This window comes from Vespula vulgaris, chromosome 3, assembly GCF_905475345.1.
Source record: "Vespula vulgaris chromosome 3, iyVesVulg1.1, whole genome shotgun sequence".
Classification (NCBI taxonomy): Eukaryota; Metazoa; Arthropoda; class Insecta; order Hymenoptera; family Vespidae; genus Vespula; species Vespula vulgaris.
In genome coordinates this window covers 897,133-914,685 of record NC_066588.1, presented here as the reverse complement: position 1 = coordinate 914,685, position 17,553 = coordinate 897,133, and the positions used below count along the sequence as shown (strand labels likewise).

Here is a 17,553-nt window from a genome sequence, read left to right as displayed (position 1 = left end):
TTTGCATCGTTAGAATACGAGACGGCCCTCTAAAAATAGCGTTGAGCGAATATCGATATACTGTAAATGGTGCCGATCGAGCCGAACGAACCGATTACCAGCTTTGGTCGAGCAAGCGTTCACGGAAATGTTTATTATACTTTTCGTTTTCGGCATGATCCTCGAGGACGAAGTTAACATTCACGTGAAAATCGTCTTCACTATCGCTAACAAAGAGACTTGAATACGTTAATAACTATCGTAAACAACTACCGCAAACTAATCGGACTAAAGTGTTATTCTTTTCTTTTTTCTTTTTTTTTCTTTTTCTTTTTCTTTTAGCAAATTCCAACAAATGGCGAAAATTGTACAAAATTGTTGGGTGTAGAAGAAGAAGAAGAAGAAGAAAAACAGAAAAGCGAAATCAGTTTCTGAAAACAACCTTTAACAAGCTAGTAATTTGCATAAAAACAAATATTACTGCATTATCATTTATTAATAAATATAAAAATAACTAAGTAAATAAATAAAAATTAGCTTCTTTGAGAATAATCTCTTGACAAACTCTTAACGATCTTAACGTAAATATTATCACTTATGAAAAAAAATGAATTAAATAATTAAATAAAAAGAAAGAAACAAAAAAAAAGAAAAAGAAAAGAAGAGAAAGAAATGAAATTTTCGAGAAAAATCTCTGAAGAGTGAATCTATTTTAAAAGCTATCTATAAATGCATAGAAGAGATAAAAAAAGAGGAAATGGTGTATCGATGATAATGAGAAACACAGAATACATATATATACACATACATATATATATATACACGTTCATATATCTACTTTTATGTATGCTTTTTATGTATGTGTAATTTGTGTGCATCGTAAAATTGACGAACGAGAAAGAAGAAAATAAAATAAAGAAAGAAAAAAAAAATAAAATAAAATAAAAAGATGAAAAAGAAAAAGAGACTCCAGAGTTTATGGACAGTTGGTTGGCATGGTCATCAACTATGCGGCATCAATCTTCGATAGTAGGAAGAAGTGGCAAGTTAATATCAGTCATCATGCTTTACTACTCTCGAATCATTCCTCTACTACTACTCGAGAGTCTCGAGATTTTCATCGATCTTCTGTGGGATGGTAAAAGAACAAGAAAAAGAAAAAAGAGAAGAAAAGAAAAAGGCAAAAAGCAAAAATCATAAACTCCCTCAAAAAAAAAAAAAAAGAAAAAGAAAAAGAAAAAAAAAGAAGAACTGCACGAGAAAATGCACAAATGCACTGGGTATGTGAATCATGAACGAGTTGTATAGCTTTGTGTACAAATAAGTAATCAAAGAGAAGTGTAATGAGCGTACTGCGAGTCAGAGAACTCAACGAGGCTCTCTTCCCTTCTCTTTTCTTCTCTGGTTATGTGTGTGTGTGTATTTATGTACGTATATATGTACGTATGTGCTTCTCCATACAGTCATGCACCGACGTACATATGCATACATACATACATTACTGTATAATGCGCATACACATAACATACAGTGATAAGTACTTGAGTAGAGTTTATTTCGGTTCGTCCTGTAATATTAGATGCGATGCAAAGATTCGACCGACAGGATTCTCGTGCTCACTGCAGCTGCAATGCACTTGTTTTCACGCTATGCACCTTTATACATATTAAATATATGTATACATATATATATGTGTGTGTGTAGGCATGTATATACACAGTGTAGTCAGTATACAGTATAGTCATATATATATACGTATGTACGTACGTACGTATGTATGGTAATAAAGCTTTTATTCCATCATATTTAGAAAATTAATTTCCTTATACATATTTATATATCTGAATGTAAAAAATTTAACGCGTTAATTCTTCATGGCCATACGCAAAAATGATTTACAAGGAGAAAATTTGCAAAAAAGAAATAAAAAAAAAAATAAAAAATAAAGATCGATGGGTAGATATTTGTTTTCTTCCTCGGATATTGAAAATATCCTAATCCTCTCTTTTGAGGAGGTACAGACGTTACTCTAATAAATCCTCCTGGACATGATTTTCGTACGAGTTACGCCGCTTTCGATATTGGAACGTTTATATCGCGTCCACCACCAACGCCAAAATTACCACCAAGTCACGCCGCGGTGTATTTCTGGACGCGAACCTTTCGTTGTACCAGTTACTCGCATAGCATCGAACTTAACGAGAGAAATACGTGGGCATTTGCGAATCGTTTACGATCTTTCGTTGGATCGATCCTTGAATCGAAAGATTGATCCAACGATCGATGAGTAAATTGGTAAATCATTGCCGAAGGACATTCCCTTTTCTTTTTATCTTTCTTTTTGTTTCTTTCTGATAAAAATGAAATAAAAAAAGAAATAAAAAAAGACAGCAACAACAAATGCGTGTTATGTTACATTTACATCTTTGCAAGAATTAACAAAATAATAATGATGATGGAAAAATAAAATAAAATAAAATAAAATAAAAAGAAAATTGAGAAACGCATCGAGCTTTACTACACTAGAAAGTAGACGGCCTTACGATTAATCTATGTTTAACACGCAATCAGAAAATAATAGTGTTAAAGAGATTCTTGATTCTCTCTCTCTCTCTCTCTCTTTCTTTCTCTACTTATCTCTCTCATCGAAGATTGAATGTTGATAAATATATAGATCGACCTCCTCATCTTACTGACTCTATCTAGATAATAATTTAATTATTAATTAAGACCTCGTTAACGGTAGACCGCCAAACACGCTCTAATAGTTTCGCGAACGATTTGGAGCGCAAAGAAAAAAAAAGAAAAAAAAAATGAGAGAAATAAAGAAGACTGTATGTTAAGTATGTGAAGCACTCACTTTCTATCTCTCTTGATAACGTTCTAACGCTAATCTTTTCTTTTCTTTCTTCTTTCTTTTTTACCAAATTTTACACGTCGAATCGATTAGTAACAACGCTTTCGATCATTTGAAACGAGTAACAGAAAAGAGCTAGGTGTGAGTTCTAATTTGAAATCTCTCTCTCTCTCTCTCTCTCTCTCTCCTCTCTCTCTTTCTCTTTCTCTCTTATAGTTCTTTCTTTAACTCTCGACAAGTTCTCGACGTCGCGGCATCGAATTCCAATCCGCAGAGGGTCGTCGAACTAAAGAGGGTGAGAGAATGATATCTCGATGATTTCAAACAAAAATGCTTTTAATCAAGCCACAGACAGAGATAGAAAGAGAAAAAGACAGAGAAAGAGAGAAAGAGAGAGTAAGAAAGACACACAGATATAATGAACACATACGTAATTAAAAAAAAAAAAAAAAAAAAGAAAGAAAGACAGAAAGAAAGAAAAAAAGAAAGAAAGAAAGAAACGAAGTAGGTATGTGTTGATGTCACGCACGTATAAACGATTTTCACGAGTTAAAGTACACGAAACACTCTTTGCGATAGCACAACGTCGACTGAGGCCTCCGACGTGATCGTAAAAGAGTACGTACTTTAAAAGCGCCCCACCTTCCTCTTTTACTCTCCACTATCTCTATCTCTATCTCTTTCTCTCTTTCTCTCTATCTCTCTTTCTCTTTCTAGCACGCGTGCGAACACGCCAGAAAGAGAAGTACTAGTACTCGTTGATGATGATGATGATGATGATAATGATAATGGTGATGGTGATGATGATGATGATGATGGTGATGGTGAGCAATAGGAACTCTCGAAAACCATTACCTACTTACGTCGACTCGACACTATGGACGCGTTTCCTTTTTCTTTTATTGAATTGCACTGATCTCTTACAACTCGAGTAACATGATCAATAAATTTGATCACTTCGAATCGTTTTAATGGAGATTTGAAAATTTTTCGAGAGAGACATTTGGTGGAGAAAGAGGAGCAGGAGGGGAATTAGACATTGATTTTATTTACTCTACTAATGTTTTTTAACTATTTCGATTAGATAGAAGAAGAAGGAAAAGAAGAAGACGATGATAATTAGGAATGATGATTAGGAACGAGAGAGAGAGAGAGAGAGAGAGAGAGAGAGAGAGAGAGAGAGAGAGAAATCTTCTATTTCTTTTACATTCGTTACGTTACGTTAAAAACGTACGTACATATACGTACATATTTCATTTGAACTTATTGCGAAATCGATTACACAAATTCCATCGCACTGCTTAGTTATTAACTTGTATCCTAGGATTATTGCTCGTTTATCACGTGGTGTAACAAAAAAAAGAGAGAGAGAGAAAAGAGAAAATGGAATGAAAAAGAAGAATTGATCGTGAAAAGAAAGAAAAGAGAAAGAAAGAAAGAAAGAAATAAAGAAAATTAAAGAAGGAACGAGAGATCGTCTGTTAATTGATAAAGTTCGTTTGCTGTGAAACTAACGAAAAGGAACGAGGGCTTATTTTCTTCTAACGCGATCGTATATTTGTTATTGGCAAGGTTAAAGGATTAATTGGTACCGATGAAAAGTAATATTACTTGATAGCCCTTCCTTTAAGAATGACGAAGGAGACACTAGAGATAGATAGAGAAAAAAAGAGAGAGAGAGTGTTTAAAAGCGATTGTTCAATTGTCTCTTGGTCATTTTCATCGTTCATACGCAGGACGTACTTACAATTCAGGGATATAGGGTTGACAAGATAAAAAGAAGAAGAAGACGAAGACGAAGATGAAGAAGAATAAGATTAGAAATAAGACGAAACATAGGAGAAGAGTAAACGTTAAGGAGAGTTGAGGTCGAAAGGCGAATAAATATCGCGCGTTTCCTGTCTCTTTTAACATCGTGGCTACCCTTTTGTCATTCCGCAAAGGAAAGATAATAAGAAGAATAATAAAAAGAAGATGAGAGTACTGTGAGAAAGAGAGAAAGAGAGAAAGAGAGAAAGAAAAAGACCAATTTAATTATTCCACGAAGGTGAGAGTAAGCTTTGAATTTTCCGACAGTGTATGCGAGTAGAGGAACGGAAGAAGATGCCGGGCCAAATATATTTTTGGACGGCTCTCTCTTTCTCTCTTTCTCTCTCTTTACTACTCTTTTTGTTTCCCCCCTTCCCCCACTCTCTCACTCATTCTCTTTCTCTCCCTTTTACCCCTATGGCATAGCCACGAGCAAACGTTCGTATCTCTCTCTCGTACGTGCCGACAAACATCGAGATTCAAGAAGGGTTTAAAAAGTCCCTTTAATTTCTTTCTCTATTTCTCTCTCTCTCTCTCTCTCTTTCTCTTTCTCTATATCTCTTCTACCCTTCTCTTTCTCGCTCTTATTATCATTATTATTATTATTATTTCGTTTGTTAATCTCTCACTTTTATAACACTTTCGAAAATAGAATCGTTAAAGTTTGGTTATCACGTTGTAGAAATGAATACATCGATAAATATCATTATTCATTTAATTTCTCCGTTTATCGTGTTAATATTTAATCGTTTTATTAATTACTTCGTTACATCGTCGTTCCGTTATTTGTTAAATTTTTATGAAATCTTATCCATTCACGAGTTTCGATAATTTAAATTTAAGATTAAGTTACGCAAATTAATCTATATTCTCATTCATATTTATTCCTTTTACGATATTAATATTTAATTTTTGTATTAATTAATTCATTATATATATACACACACACACTTTTTTTTACATTATTTCTTCGGTTAATCTTTCGTTTCTTAATATTTTTAGAAACGTTATACAATCGTAAGAGAGAAAAACTGAACATGGTCTTGATATTTCTTTATATAAATTAATAAATATTTTCATTTACATGTACGCGTATAATTTGATACTATTGTAACATTTAATTAATTCATTAATTATTAAATTATAGTTTATTTATTACGTAATCATTATCATCAATGATATAATAATTATTAAATGATAATAATTAGACAAAAGATAAATATAACATGAATTTCTTATTAAAAATGTTATTATTTATAATTTTATTAATTGAACAAAGAGAAAAAGAGAGAAAGAAAAAGTGAGAGGGAGAGAGAAAGAGATACAGAATTTCCATTTTGATAATGTCAATAAGATCTTATCGTTTGCTCATAATTCAAGAATAATTAGCGTACATATTGTGTAACACAATTGGAAGAGCGATACGAAAGTCATAATTGTGTAAGAAAGGAAGGGTTATCGAATAATAAAAGAAAAGCAATATATTTGTTGGCACGCGAACATTCCACGTTGCGTTTATTCTGCTCGATTTTCAAGGGAAGAGAAGCCGAGTATCTACGTATCTAAGTACATACGTATGTACGTACTTACGTACGTACATAGATAGATAGATACATGCACACATATACACACATAGATACATCGTAGGCGTACGTACAAGTCTGGCACGTCGTAAGAAGCTAATCCAATAAACTGTAAGCCATTTAAATTTGCATTCGCGCCATCTTACCACGATCTTTACACTCCTTTTAACAAGATTCCAACCACCCCGTGAAGAACAATTTTATAAAACTCGTAGACAAATTTTTTCCCACGATGATATTAATTAAATATGACGTCACTGCACAACGTTGATAGTAATAATTACCACATGCGAACGAAACGAAGATATCGCTCGAAGAAAGTGCATGAATACGATGCAATTGCATATATATATATATATATGTATATACTTTTGTACACATTCACACAGAAACTCAATTTTGTTTTTCTAAGTGTATTTTCTGTATCTAAATTTTATGAATATTTAATAATTTTTTATCATTATGACATGTTGTTTTCTATCCTTTTTTTTCTTCTTCTTTTTAGAAAGATCAATTACAAATAATCTCTTCTCGTAAAATCTGTCAAATGTTAGATAAAAATAATCCGAGAATAAGGATTCTATTTTACGAGTGTCTGACAAGACTTTTACATTAACGTTTAGTAATAGGTATTTCCGATATGAAATGATTCCAGATGTCTTTTTTTTTTTTCTTTTTCTTTGTCAAAAGAAATACTTTATCTGTTGATAAATAAATAATATTTGTGAAAGGTCTTCTTCTACCGTCATATTAGAGTCATCGGGAATGGACTCGAAGTGAGTTAGACTATAAAATTAATTATATATAATATTATAACTGTAAAACTACAGGACATCATCGCTTTCTAATAAATAACCTAATATTAGACCGATAATGGGGGAAGAGTATAAAAAGAAAGAGAGAAAAAGAGATAGAGAAAGAGAAAGATAGATAGAAAGAGAGTGAGAGAGAGAGAGAGAGAGAGAGAGAGAGAAGGATAGAAAGAAAAAAAAGAAAGTTTTTGGATAAAAAATGTTATTACGATGAAAGCCAAGTTAAGTCTTTCGATAATTCATATCTTTCTCCGAGAGATAAACCATCAATGAATTAATTATATATTCCTCACTTGGTTATTTTACTGTAAAAGACATTTTTTGTCTCGTTTGTAACGACAAAAAAAAGAGAGAGAGAGACAAGTACAAACGTTTTCATTCGACTTTGGCGCGCAATTGCAAAATTAAATATGTATATTGAGGACATTAGAGATAAGGCTTCGACCATTGTTATCAGCCTTTTCGATGTAACGCGAGGTGCGATGGCCATGTGTTTATGTGAATTTTATGAAACGAAAAACTAAAGAAGCTTCTAAGAATGATATCCAATAATAGAACAATTAACTGAGATGCTTGCGAAAGTAAAATTGTTTATACCGGATAGATAAAGCTTTGTAATAAATTTCTCAAAAAAGTTCCGTAGGCGGTAGTAGATCGATAATATTGATAATTTATATGTAGGTTGAAAGTAAAAAAAGAAAAAATAGAAAGAAAAAGAAAGCAGAAAAAGGGGGGAAAAAAGAAAAAAGAAAAAAAAAAAAGGAAGTGTCTTTCGACCTACGTGTTCTCTTCGTGAGTTTTATCAGTCTTATACTTAGACACTTTCAAGGTGAAATTTATGAAAGGCTACGTGTTCATTTCTATATAATCTCTCAAAGAGAAAGACATAGACAACGGTAAAGAAAGAAAGAAAGACAGAAAGAAAAAAGATAAAGAAACAAATAAGAAATAAACAGATAAAAAAAAAGAAAGAAAGAAAGAAAATCGAAATCGCGTAAAACGATCGTACCCGCTGTTATTTACAATTTCACAGATACACGTATCATTATTTTTGATCGGCCGAGTGAGTGAGTACATAATAATTTATGGTTCGTGCACGACAGAGCGATCGACAGAGTTTAACCTACATATACTCTCTACGTCTAATCATCCGCTAATTACCGCTCAAAGACCGAGGGAAAACCGATAGGGGGACCTACTTCGATTACACGCCTCTTGACTATGCAATTTCTTCGATGACAAAAAAAGAAAAGAACGAAAAGGAAAGAAGAAGAAAAAAAAGAGGAAAGAAAAAAAAATAAAATAGTAAAATAATAATAAGTAAATAAGAAGAAGAGGATAAAAGATCCCCCATGGGCATTTGTCAAGACGATTGAGAAGGATGTAGTTCTCGATTTGATTATTCTTTTTTTATTTTCTTTTCTCCGTTAATTTTTTTTTTCTTTCTTTCTTTCTTCCTCTATATCGAATCGATATATCTCGAACGATCCTCCCCAGAGGCATATTCAACCGGTAATGAATTCCTTTGCGTCGCCTAGTTACTTCCTGCACTCCTGCACTCCGCACGCTCGATACTGCTACGTGTATATATTATTATACATACGTACTTCTCTCTCTCTCTCTCTTTCTCTTTCTCTGTCTGTCTGTCTCTCTCTGTCACTCTCCGTCTCTCTCCGTCTCTCAATAATATTCCATATACATATTTAATTGAGAAGAAAACGAGAGAGCCTTTTCACTAGATATTCCTAATTATATTCATCAAAAGTTTTATACAGATTAACTCAAAAAAGTAGATATTTACAAGATTTGAAAAGTCAATTATTCCTTTCTCGAGAATTTTTGGGATAATTTTAAAAATCCAGAAACTTTTGGATTCCATCTAATCCAGTATGAGAATCATTTGAACATTATAAAAATAAATAAAAAATAAAAAAGAATTAAGTTATCCAAGAGAGTCTTTTCATCGGATTATATTCGTCCAAAATTTTATACAGGATTGACCAAAAATGTGTCATAGGTGATTTTTAAAAATTAATTATTCTTTTTTCAAGACTTCTTAGACTGACTGTTCTTTTTTATAAATTAATATAAGATATAAAATAATAATATGATAATAATATAAGATTATAAAACTACAAGTCTAGGAACTTTTGATTTAAGAATGCATAAGAATCGTTTGAGATTCGAAAAAAAAATAAATAAAATTAAAAAAAAAAAAAAAAAAAAAGGAAAAGAGAAACAGTTAAGTTATCAAAGAGTGTCTTTTTCACTAGGTACTCTTAATTGTATTCATCAAAAGTTTTATATAGGATGGGCCTAAAAAGTTCCTAGGTGATTTTTAAAAGTCAATTACTCTTTTTCCCAAACTTTTCAAGCTAATTTTTTTTTTCGGATTGTAAATTCTAGAAAAGCTTAGAAACTTTCGATCCAACCTGTATAAGAATTGCGTGAAAATTGTGAAAGAAAAAAAAAAGATAAATAAAAATAATAAATAAGTAAAAAATAAAAGTTGTTATAAAACAAAATGCTCTAATATTACTTTCTAAACGATTAAACTTAAATGTCATAATGAACAAAAATATTGCGAATAACTTGTTCTCTGTCTTTATCTCTTTACTATCTAAGAACTCGAGAGATATGTACAAGTTATGGATCTCAAAGAATATTTCAAGGAAATTCCTTTAAAGTCCGTGAATGCGAGACATTCGTTCTCGTTATATACCAGGTATTTATTGCTTCATTTCGTTAAGGTAATAAAAAAGGAAATAAAAAATAAATTATTGTTTCTCTCTCTCTCTCTTTCTTTGTCTCTCTATCTCATTCGACATTCAAAAATCTCACATCATCGAAAAAGCTTATATACAAATTTAAAAATTTCTATCCTACGTATACTTTCGGCAAGTATTTAATTGGGATATAATATCGAGGTTACATGGGCCATTAATGAATATCACGTGTTGTTAACTCTTATATTTTTAGAAAGCCAAATTACAAGTTTTCTATCACGTTGAATTTATTAATTTCATGTTCGGCTTAACGGGCGTTTCAGCTTTTTAACAATTTTTTATTTTTATCCACGGCTAAATGAGAGATTTACACGTGGGCGAATTATCGATAAAACTGTCAAGTTATAAACAACAAGATGAACATTTTTTTGTGTACGTTTGTTTGCGTACATTAGCGCGTATTGTGTGTGTTTGTGTCTCCTCTTTATTTACCTATTACAAACAGATGGATATTCCACGAAATTACAGAATCAAGATGGTAACGTCGCGTATCAACTACTCTCTTGATATAAACTTAGGGAAAAAGAAAATATTACAAGAGAGGAAGAAAGCCAATAGCCTACATACATCAATGCATACATACGTACGTACATACTACTCTAATCTCACGTTCACGGTCACGCGAATCTAAAGGAACGATGAAAAGACCTTTTTAGTCCGCCATTGAGTCGGTAAAACGGGGAAGAATCTTTTATCGTGAATGTAAGGCTTCTTCTTCGACGAAACAAAAACTTGGAAAAATGAAGACGTTGAGGAAAAGAGATTGAATATCTATATCTGTGTGTAGTGTATGTGTGTGTGTATATATCTTTCTGATGATTCGCTTTTAAAAGAGACTAAATTTATTTTAAGTCGGAACGAATTCAACTGGGAAATGCATTTGCAATGTACCTCGTCTATACTACGATGTTTATTTCAGTTTGACGACAATTTTAAAAATCGAATCGCTTTCGAATGCAATTGGAACTCTTTTACGCAAAAAGAAAAAAAAAGTATCTAATCGTATTAGAAATGACGATCAGTTCGAAATATAATCATCAATCGAAAAAATATATTTACTTGAAAACAACTTCGACGAAACTCACGAATGGTCGATTAAACTTCAAGAAATAAATCTACCGATATTCTCATGATATTTTTTTTCTTTATTTTTTAAAGCATCGAGTTATTTATAAAATGATTATCCTTGTACGATATATTTTTATTAAAATACATCTAAACGTTCAGCAAGGACATACTATATTCACGAACGTGGAAGTAATGAAAATTTATTTCTCGCCTGTATGCGGTAAATTATTAAATATAACCATGAAGCAAAAGAGAGAGAGAGAGAGAGAGAGAGAGAGAGAGAGAGAGAGAGAGAGAGAGAGAGAGAGAGAAAATGTCTTCCTACGAAATCTAATTGCGAATCTAGGACGGTAAAGAGAGATTAGGACGTTGCAAGAGCCTAAAAGACACGATTAACGGTAAATTTAAAGCGATGCGAAACTTCATGTAAATCTACAACACCTACGCTACCGTTCGAGATATACTTGTGAATGGCAAGTGTTATATACATACACATACATACATACATACATACATACATACATACATACATACGTAATACACACACACATATATATACATATCGGTTGCTTCGATTTACATATGGTAAAGCCACTACCAAGCTTGGTATGCGCCATTCTTTTGCGGTAAAACGACACCGTACATAAATCGACAACGTTTCTCGTTAAATTCCACTATACCACAGGTTATTGTACTCTCTTACAGAAAGTACCACCAATGGAATGGAATAGATTTTCTGAGCGTCGGATGGGTTACAAACCAGCAAATAAATCATTACTACTGATGTAAACTTCATTTAAATAAAAAAAAAAAAAAGAGAGAAAAGAAAAAAAAGAAAAAGTAATAAAAAAAAAAAGAGAGAAAGAGAGAAAAAAATATTAAAAAAAAATTCATTACCTATACGATATCGACCTAAGAAATTAATTTTTTTATTTATTTTTAATTTTTTTACTTTTTCAGATTCTAAGGCATAATATAGTAAGCAAGTATTTTCAAGAGATTCGCAAGTAGGTGATGGCCGTAATAAAAATAAAATAATACACGGTAAAGTATAGTGCAACAATTCCGCAATCATACTTAATGCAAATTAAGCGTAGGTAGATCGGTCTGATCACTTCGTGCCTTTATATCGGACTTACGATTTGTTATTTTTCGATGTCGAGCAACGATCGATCGATTGTTCGTGATCTTTTTTTTTCTTTTTTTTTTTTTGTTGTTGTCATCGAATCTAAAGGAAACAATCTCATGTTAAAGAATAGAATTAGAAACGAGTGAAAAAGTGGAGTGGAGAGTGGGGGAGGGGAAAGGAGAAAAAAGAATTCCCCGAAGAGATCGAGACTCGCCTTTTCCGTGCTGACTTTCCATATCGATCGACAACCGATACGAACCATAAACGGATGTAACGGATTCGCAACGACGCGAAAATGCAGCACGTGCATGCAGCTCTATCTTTATCTGTTATACGCGTTTAACAATCATAATGTATCGTCGTCGATAACGTGGGTGAACCTGATTGAGAAAGTAAGCTAGAAAAATATTTTTTTTAAATAAAAGAAATAAGAAATAAGCCAATGTGCGTAGAGAAGAATGTCAGAAAAAAAATCAGCTGATTTTGTAGATCAATAATACCACTCCCATTTGTCCCTTAAAAGAAGAAAAAAAAAGAAAAAAAAGAAAAAGGAACGATACTTTTGATATATGAAAAGTGTAATATACTCATCAATATTTTTGTAATTGAAAAAATAAAGCTACGAACGCACACACGCGCATAAATTAATATGCGTAAAGAAAGATAACAAAAAAACAGCTGATTCTGTAGATCAATAACGCACACATATATACAAAGAATAATATGCCCATCAATCCTCTAAAGTAAAAAAAAAAAAAAGAAAAAGGAGAAAAGAAAGATTGATACGTTCAGGAGAAAACGTCATAAAACAGTTGATTCTATAGATCAATAATACGTAAACGATACTTTTGATATGTGAAAAATATAATATGCCGATCAATATCTTTTTGATCGAAGAAGATAAAGTAGAAATAAAATAAAATAAAAAATTAAAAAGAAAAAGATCTATACGTTGAAGAGAGAACGTCGTAAAACAACTGATTCTATAAATCAATAATACCTAAACAATACTTCTGATTTATGCACGAGGTATATAATAACTTTACTAATCCATCTTCCTTCTCAAAGTTGCATCACAACCGATTGTATCGTCGCTTTTGCTAATGAAAATTTCCGTTTATGACAGGTATGTCTAGAAGAAGTATCCTTGTCATATTTCCATGTTTATTACAACACATTATAAGGATTCCATTAGGAATAGGAAGATCTACGTAGGAGTAATCTTACAATGTATAAATACATAACGCGTATCGATCGTAACCTCCATAGATTTATATATTTCTCCAACACCAAGCTGAATAATATCTTTTATTTTCGAGAGATTCATACGAACCATTAACTTGGAATATTCGATAAAGATAAATAGTTTAAGAGACGTTGAATGAGAATGTCTTTGGTGAATATATTATAATCGTACGAGTTATACCAATGGATTCGAATCGAGTTTGAGAAAAAGAAAAAGAGAATGTAAAGAAGGCTTTCATAACTTCCTGAAGAAGATCAGGGAACATTTATGGTATATATATACATACATACATACATATATATATGTGTGTGTGTGTGTGTGTGTATAGTGTACACGAAGGGTCTTCTCTCTCATAGCTTTGGGTACGAGTCCACTCCGTACGTGGAACGACTAGCTGTGACCCTAATAACCTCGTTGGCTGTTCCCGACGATCAATTAATTATCGCCTAATTGGCGTTAAAGCGAGCGAGTATCGTCGCGATAGACCTGCAGGCAGAGCTCTCTGGAACAACGTTCAATGACGGTGATGGTGATGGTGATGGTGGTGGTGATGTCGGTGGTGATGGTGGCGATGGTGCTGGTGTATTCTATTTACGAGTATTTAAAATTTGTCTACGTGCTGGCACCTTTCGGGAGGTGAAAAAGATTCCTCTTTTAATTGCTATCGTTAACAGGATTCAAAGAAGATAATTAATTAAATTCATCATGTTTTCTGTCTCTCTCTCTCTCTATATATTAAGATATTAATATGTTTAGGATACATATCTTACTTTTACAAAGAGAAAGAGAAAGAGAGAAAAAGAGACATATACGATTATATTCGAGTAAAAAATTGAACGGCACAATTCACTTTACAAAAAAAAAAGAGGATAAAAAGAAAAAAAGAAGAAAAAAATTGGAACACAACATCAAAGAGACACGATTATCGGTACGAGGCCTCGACTGAGTAACAAGACGATATAATGGAAACTCTGTGACTCGCCGTTTTTGGCGACAGAAGTGTTCTCTTTCGTTTCACGATTTCGTCGAGCTAACGGGTGCACTTCTGTTCAAGGACTGACAGAAGGACGCTCATGAATCCATTAAAAAAGATGAATCACTACGGGGATTTAGGTTCGATCAGCGGGTAATAAGTTTGCCCTTATTCGATCATACACAGTTTTTACTCGTTCTTATATTTTTCTTTTCTGTTCTTTTGTTTTTTTTGTTTTTTTTTTCTTCTTTTTCTTTTATGCTACTTCTTTCCTTCCTTCCGAAGATACTTTATAAATAATTATAACGAATCAATCGATTTTCGATTTGGGTCAGGGAATTTTTTTTACGTTAGGTTAACCCTCTATAATGTTATATAACTTTTAAGTCAAATGCACGCTTATATTTCTATATTTTGTGTAAGTTTCATCGACACGAACTTAGTTGTTACTTCATATACAAAGTGTTTCACAATTCTTTTTCTTGTTTCTTTTCTTCTCCCATTTTTTTTTTTTTATACTATATTATTATCATACTATATTATTTTATACCGTTACACTATACTACGCTATATTATTTTACAGTATATTGTTATTATATTAATAATAATAGTATAAAATAATAGTGAATTAAAAGATAGTATAAAATTTTATATTATATATCATATATAGTATAATTATACTCGTATTAAGCTAATTATACTTAATATACTATACTATAGTAATACATATGTAATACTAAACTTTCACGTTACATAATTTGTTTGATAGACAAAAAATTACGTCGTAGAGAGTTAACGATTAATTAAATCCTGGTCTGTTAATTAACGCACCTAACGAGTTTTAGTAGAGAGAAAGAAAAAAAGAAGAAAGAAAGAAAAAAAAAAGAAAAATACTAATGCAACGAACTCGTAACTATGATTTCTGCACATTGCATTTTTTGCACTGCACACGACTTTTGTCTTCCCCCCCTTTTGTTTTACTTTTTCTTTCACCTGTCCTACCCTACTGTAAAATCAAATTGAGAAGATGTAGCAACATCTTCGTGAGATGAACGAGCTCGATGACCTTTTCCACGAATTTACTGATTCTAAAAAAAAAAATCTAGGAATTGTCTCTCTCTCTCTCTCTCTCTCTCTCTCTATCTATCTATCTATCTATCTAGGTTGGTCGATCTATCGAGATCTCGAAATTCATCGGTGTATTTATCTCACCGATCTTCGTTTCTAGCCATCTCTTAGTAAAGAAGAGAAGCCAATTCTCGAGACGGCACACGTCGTCGTTCGTTCGGCCGACTCCGTCGAGTGTCGTTCGTTCTCCGAGCAGTGCTAAGAATACTGCGGGCGGCCATATTTGGCAATGAGACCGCGTGGCCACGGCACGTAGCCCGCGAACTTACCCGAAAGGCTACTTCTTCTTCTTAATCTTGTTTCTTTTGTTTTTTAAAAGAAAGAAAAAAAGATAAAGAAGAAAGAAGAACAAAGTTAAGAGGATAACAAAAAAACTATGATCATCGTTGTCCGATTTTTTCCCAATCAAATTTTCTACATCACTTGTTCTTATAGACATTTTAAAATTCTTTCCTTCCCCCATTCTCTCTTAAAAAAAAAAAAAATAAGTAAATAAATAAATGAAAATAAAAAATTTAGATTTTTTTGTATGATCATGGTAATTACTAATTTTTTTCTAATCACTAACTTTTGCGCGGCCTTTTCTGAAATATTCTGAAACTCTGTCTTACCCTTCTCTTGAAAAAAAAAAAAAAACAAAGAGAGAGAGAGAGAGAGAAAAGAAAGAAAAAAATGTAATGATAAATAAAAACACGATTGTAGCCATCACCGTCGATTTTTTCCTAATCAATTCTTTTGCACGATTTCTTTGAAGACATTTTGAAACTCAGCCAATCTGTCTTTGCTATCAACGACGTGGCCTAAATGAAGATGCAAAAAAAGAAGAGGAGGAGACGTAACCTCGGTTGACCCTTTTAGATAATCCCTCGTAAGAATGTTATTGGCCGATCAAGATAAAAAGAGAGTGAGAGAGAGAGAGAGAGAGAGAGAGAGAGAGAGAGAGAGGGAGAGAGGGAGAGAGAGCAGAGAACTTCTTACCGTTTATAAATGGACCACGGTTCAAACTCCTCCAGAATTAACTTAGATTTAATATGCGATCGATGATGTAGAAAGAGAAAGAGAGAGGGAGAAAAGAGAGACGGAACGAGTTTGCACTTTGGGCTATAAAAAGTCGAGCAAGGGTTGTTAACCTGCTAGAAAATTGCAAGAACTTTGTAAGAGAGAAAGAGTTAGAAAGAGGGTTGATCGATTAAGTTTCACCTTTTGACTTAAGATTTATTTTATTATTATTTTTATTCTTTTTCATATTTTTTAAGTAAATGTATACGTACGTTAAAGATCAGTCTACCAGGATGATAGTATTTTGAGAAGACATGTGGCTTTACGAAATAGACGAATATGATATTTATCTATGTATATATATATATATATATATATATATATATATATATATATATATATATATCTACGTATACATATATCAGATAACAGATTTTATTACGAGTCTAGTTCACTGAATAAGATGAGATATAATGAAGATAACAGAAAGATCGATAATGAGTTATTAAAATGATAATGATTATGAGAATATTCTAATAATAATCGAGTTTACAAATCAATAGAAAGAGAGAATTTCGAAAGTGGCGTTTAATAACGATGCTCGTATATAATTAGATTTCACTTTCAATTACAAAGTACTTTTGAATCAATGTCCAATCTATGCCAATGTACACACACACACCGCACGTGTATCTATATATATATATATATATATATATATATATATATATATACGTATAACTTGCGAAATAATTTGTGAAAGACAAGATATCGTATGCGAAAAGTCAATTGCTATCACCTATTACCCCTTCTCCTATTATTTTCAGTTAATCGGTACGAAAGGTTAAAGGATAGTATTCTATGTAGGGTTGCGTCGCGCCCACCTTTCGATTTGTAGGTCAGGCCAAAGAGGGGTGTGGTAAATGGTTTAAGTGCTGATCTTACAATGATTTATAGACTACCTATGCCTACACTATATAATATCCGTCAAGACAAATTTTAAAGGTGCGTTTAGATTGACCGAGTTAAAACTCAAGTTCTTTCGTTATCAACCTAATAAATGTTTCATTTCTTTTTTATTTTTGTATTTTATTTTAATACAAAGAACTTTCGCATTCTCAAAGGGACTTCGTAGAAAACAACGTCAAAGGGAAAATGAAAGAGCAAAGAAATACAAAAGAAAA

The 17,553-nt window shown here is 32.3% G+C and overlaps 1 protein-coding gene across 3 annotated transcripts in view; it reads right to left on the bottom strand.

The window, feature by feature from the left end:
* LOC127062616 (uncharacterized) overlaps positions 1 to 17,553 on the bottom strand; it is a 43,810-nt gene that overhangs the window by 19,403 nt on the left and 6,854 nt on the right. Inside the window, exons 1-2 of one of the 3 annotated variants that reach the window (XM_050991151.1) lie at positions 3,366 to 3,433; positions 2,840 to 3,122 (exon numbers count right to left, since the gene is read on the bottom strand). The exons of the other annotated variants lie outside the window; for them this stretch is intronic. The gene's annotated coding sequence lies outside the window, so the exon portion shown is untranslated. Of the gene's footprint in view, positions 1 to 2,839; positions 3,123 to 3,365; positions 3,434 to 17,553 lie in introns of those variants that run through there. 3 annotated transcript variants of the gene reach the window in all.